Source organism: Sapajus apella, unplaced genomic scaffold, assembly GCF_009761245.1.
Source record: "Sapajus apella isolate SASKATOON/1434 unplaced genomic scaffold, GSC_monkey_1.0 scaffold19, whole genome shotgun sequence".
Lineage (NCBI taxonomy): Eukaryota > Metazoa > Chordata > Mammalia > Primates > Cebidae > Sapajus > Sapajus apella.
The window spans coordinates 23,427,391-23,432,680 of NW_022436959.1; the positions used below are offsets into that span (position 1 = coordinate 23,427,391).

Genomic DNA, 5,290 nt, shown 5'->3' on the forward strand with positions numbered 1-5,290 from the left:
AGGTTGCACCCACTGTCTAACCAGTCCCAATAAGATGAGCTGAGTACCTAAGTTGGAAATGCAAAAATCACCTCCCTTCTGCGTTGATCTCGCTGAGAGCTGCAGACTGGAGCTGTTCCTGTTTGGTCATCTTGCCAGCCACAACTGTATAAAGGGTTTTACGTAGAATGAAGGTGTCCTCAGTGTTTCCAACTAGTCACCCATCTGTCTACACTGATCTTGTTCTTTTGGGAGTAAAGTGCCTTTTGGGTTGGGGCGAAGATTGGTTTTTGGCCTGGAAGATGGTATTTTTATTATCAATGCAATAACAGAAAAGGACAGTTAGAAAAGTTATCACTGTCTCATGGCTGTTCCTGTAGCTGATACTGATTTAAAACCTAAAATAGGTGCAGCACTGACCTGCTTCAGAATGATGCCTGAAGTGGCAGATGGTGGGATTCTATTTAAACCAGATTGTTCATGCCCAGCCTCATGCCCTTGTGCATTTCAGCTGCTATTTTTCATTTGTTATAAAAATGCCATTATCTTGACCAGTAATGCAGTTTCTCAGATAGTTTCAAATCCTTAAAGCCTTATTTTGTGGAGAGCCTGTGCTGGAACACCACTGACTGTGCCTCGTGTGCATTATATTAGGCTAATGTAGGGTGGAAATAGCAAATTGACTTTGATAACGGATTTTCAAGTGTGCTCTTTGTGGATGAAATGCTGTTTCACTTATTATGATTTTTTCAGGCAGTAATTTATTTGTAAATGTCTTGACTGTACTTTAATGCCACTTTGTCTCTGGGGGTGAGTCTGTGTTACAACCAGTTACAGAGATAACAAGATTAGGAATACATCCTCACGTGGTATCTGTCTAGGGCTTGAAACTTCTTTTTGTTGTGACAGACAGACAGACAGACAGAAAGAAATGATTCAAAAAGATTTAGCAGCAGAAGGGTAGGGAAGGTACAAATTAGCATATACTTGCCCGCAGGCATTATATATGTAGTATTTTTTTTTTTTTTTTAATAAGAAAGTCAGAAGCTGGCCTCTTAACATTAAGAAACCATTTTATTTATTTAAACAAAATTCACATTTTATATAGATTGAAATAAACTATACAAATTAATTTTCTTCACAAAAAATAACAGCGATATTTTCCATGTTTTTTTAGATAAACCACAACACTTATTTTTGTAGGTTTTCCACATTTTGCTTATAAATCAAGATGAATCAGTAGCTAAGAGTCATGGAAAAGACAGAAAAAAACCAGACAAATCAGTTGTCAGTATCCATGGCCTCTGATTCTGTCTTAACCATAAAACAGAAGTGTTCAACATATTCCTGCTAAAAAGTATAGGAAGATGTAGGCTCCACAAAGGAATATGAACAGCAACAGCTAGATGTGGAAAAATGGCAGGCTCCTCCATTCAAACTTGAACTGTCATTTGTTCGTTTTAGTTCATTTGAGAAAGACAAAATCTACACTGAAACCCTTCTTTGGCAAGCCCACACGCTTTTCTCTGGTAATTTCTTATAGCAGTCCAGTATGGATTCTTAACATATTTAAAACCCCTATTAGTCAAAGGTCAGTTGTGGGCTTCACTATAACATTTTATGAAATGTATTCCTTCTTCCCACACCTCTTCAAAATATATTTCTTCAAAGAATTCATAACACCCAATGAGTAGAGATCCACAGTGTCAATAAATGCTATGTCTAAAATGACTTAACTAAAACAATTCCAGAGTGCCAACAGCAGGGATCACACAGAAGGAACCATGGCACTTTCAATGTTCTCTTCTGGAAGAACAGATAGGTCTTCAAAATAGGAGAGTTCAAAGAGGGGCCATTTGAACAGGTATATTATCATTGGCTAATGGATTCAATGCAGTCCTGTAGTCAAAGATATTTAGTGATTAAGTGGCCTACATATACCTTACAGCTTTTCTTCCAATATCAAATATAAGAAAATCTATTTTTAAAAGTCTCTTAGTTATATTCCATGGCTTCTGAATTATCTGTGGGAAGGTCTGACTTACTTGTGTAGAGTTTAATATATGTGTCCACCATTAAATCCAGGTCATGTTTTATATCAAAATTTATGTTAAGCAAAGCCAAGTTACTCAACCTTTGGTCTGTCAAAGTGTTCCTCAAATATACTTTAAGATGCTTTTGTCAATTTTTATACCACTTATTCTCAACCCTCATCACCGGAAGAATACACAGGACCTTTAGCAATGTATACATTAGGAAAAAACTTGCTGTCAGGCAGGTGGAGGGCTTCATAGATGGTGGTTGGAAACTCTATATCTTTCCCCCGGTTTCCATTTGATGCTCCAACAATGAAGTTCAGCTAATAGCGTGTCAGGATTGGGTAAGTCACTTCTGAACATTTCAGCATGGTGTTCCTCTGATGTATTGAATTTGAGCTGTCCCATGACTGAGGTACCAGAGATAAGCATTTAAGAGCTCTGAGGTGCTGTTCTGAGAATGTATCTTTAAGTTCCTGAATATTGTGTTCCACTGTTGGTATACTTAGGGTTTCTTTATACTCTCAGAGGTTACCTGAGATTCCTGCCAAGTTACCCTGACAGGCTCTGGGGAATTTCCCAGGGAGTTTCATTTGAATATCAAATTTGGTTGCCATATTGGTGGCTCTCTTAAACCAAAATTCTGATAAACTTCAGTATTTTCCATCACTTCGTTGAGTGAATGCAGTACTGCTGTCAAGCTACTGGCTGCAAAGAAGACATGAGAGGTTTGCCCCTGGACATTTTCCCCAAAGGCTCTTGTAAAAGATAGGATATTTTTAAGAACAACGTCAGTAACAATGAAATCAAAATCTGTTACCCCACTGCAGAGTACAAATGCTTGGCCAGCTGCACAGTTATTCCAGCTAATATATGTGTCACTATTTACACCATCTAAACAAAACAAGTGCTTGCAGGATTTCTACTAAAATTTCAAAAGCATCATGCCTGCCTGTCCACTGAGAATGGCAGATTTCCTTCAGTTCTTTACCCATTTCTTTACTGTTCTGAAAAAGAACAGAAATTACATTGTCAAGTTCTAAAAGCAGTTGTGGTGATCGATGGAAAAAAGAACAAACTTCCTCAGTTGTTCCTAATGCAAAAGATTCTCCCATAACAGGTACTAATTTTGCCAACCGCATACTTAAGGCACAGGAAGAGCATCGTGTGTAGATAGCTCAGGGATGTTTCTCTAAAAGTCTAGAAGCAACAACTTTCATTTTGGAAGAAAATCCACTAGACACAATGTAAGCCTGGCCACAATACTCCATATTTAATCCCCACTTCTCTGTTATTGTAGTGTGAAATTTTAAAGCCAAACTTCCCGCATCAGCTTCACAAGGCAGAAGCCCACAAATTCCTCTCTTAGGTTATGGGATTCATCAACAAACCTCACCAACGGTAGGTGCTCTTCTGCTGCTATGTCCACTATATCATCAGTGACATGGAGAAGAAGGGTGAGTCTCTCACTTCCCTGAGTTTCTTCTCGAATACAGCGCTCATAGATCTCTAGCATCTGCCTCTGCTGTGTTTTTGAACAAAACAACGTGTTAACTGCTGTTGTCTCAGAGCGCTTTCTCAGGACCTCTTCACCAGATTTTATCCGGCACTCCAGCAGTGCTTGAAAGTTATCTGGAGTAAACAGATCTTCTGGGATTTCATCAGCCTCATGTCCACCCATAGATATGTTTTGCTTCCCATAAGAATCAAGATTTCAAACAGAGATTTTAGGTGTTCTTTGTTTTCCTTCTCTTCAAGGGTTAGAGGTAAAATGTCCTCAACTTGCCCTTCACCCCCTTCATCACTAGGGTTCTGAGCATTGCTATTGTTGGTTTCTTTATGTTTTTGTTCCTGTTCAGAAGTTCCATCATTTTTTTTCTGTTTCAATGTTCTGATTTCGTCTTCACTCAGTTCTTTTATTCGTATTCTGGGTCTACTATGTGGATTGTTCAAATGACTGGTAAGATCAAATATTGTTGGTATTGCATTATCTTGAAAAACTGTCCTGGATGGCCTCTCCCAATGACTTCACAAATATCTGCTTCAATTAATTTTGAGAAATAAAATAACCCAATCATTATTCATTTTCTGATGGCTCTGCAAAATGTATAGTTCTACAGACCACAGAGGTCTCAAAATGTTGTTTGGCACATAATCGATAATGTTTATTTAGCTGATCAGGTGTTTTATCTTCTAAGTCTGCTCTCCTACAATTCTCCACCCACTTCTGGCATCGCTGGGTCCCGCGGGAACCGGAAGAAGGCCAGGTCGGACTGCGAGCTCTTCCGCTTGCCGTTGGGGACAGCGCAAAAGTTGGGCATAGTAGCCCACCAGCCCTCCCGCCTCCTCAGGGCAGTCCGCCCACCTTTTGGGGCTGAGGAGGGCAGCCAGGGAGGGCTGGCCCGAATAGGGGCGGGGTGGAGGGCGGAAAGCCTCGAGGCCCAGGTGGGGTGCCGCGGTCCCGTCCCAGGCTGGGCTGGAGACGCGGCTCCACAGTGCTGTGAGCTGCGGAAGATTTAATACAGCTGCCTTCGCTGAGGCACCTCCCGCCCGCCCGAGACGCTGCCGCTTCCTTCCCACAATGCACCCTGATGCCCAGGGGTGCCCTCTCTTCCCTCAGCCTTCATTTCCCAAGAAACCATTTTAATATATTTTCTGCTAATACTATGGTGAACTTGGTGATGGTGAGTGATGCTGGGTGGGGAAGCTAGAAACTGTTTTCTTTCTAAAAGGTAAAAAATGTGAGTCAAATATGTTAGTGTCATTATAGGGGTTCTCACTGGCTTCTCAGATTAAGTGAAAGTTCGTATGTGAATTGTTAGAGGGGGATATATTATAACCCAGGGTTCCATAAGCTTTCTCTGTACAAGATCGGATGATAAGTATTTCAGACTTTGTTGGCCATATGATCTCTTGTGATGACTCATCTCTGCTAATGTAGTGCAAAAACAGCCATATACAATGCACAAGTTGAAGAACATGACTGTGTTCCCATAAAACTTTATTTATGAAAACATGGAGTTGGCCACATTTGGTCCATAGGCCATAGTTTGCCATCTCTTGTTCTAGGTTAAGTGAAGAAGGGTGTTTGAAATGCTTACACATTGCACTTGGTACTCTTTTTAAAATAGCTGTGAAGATACCTTACCCCATATAATCTAAGATTTTCTGTCCTTGGCCCCTTCTCCACAGCTTTGTTAAAATTACAAATTTCATACACTTATCACTGTCATCCTCCACTTGTGTGCATTACAAGTGATTTGAATTTTTATTGA

General features: G+C 40.3%; 1 pseudogene; it reads right to left on the reverse strand.

Annotated features, from left to right (window-relative positions):
• Nucleotides 1-1,139: 1,139 nt before the first annotated feature.
• On the reverse strand, nt 1,140-4,460 carry LOC116557569 (annotated as a pseudogene).
• Nucleotides 4,461-5,290: the final 830 nt, after the last annotated feature.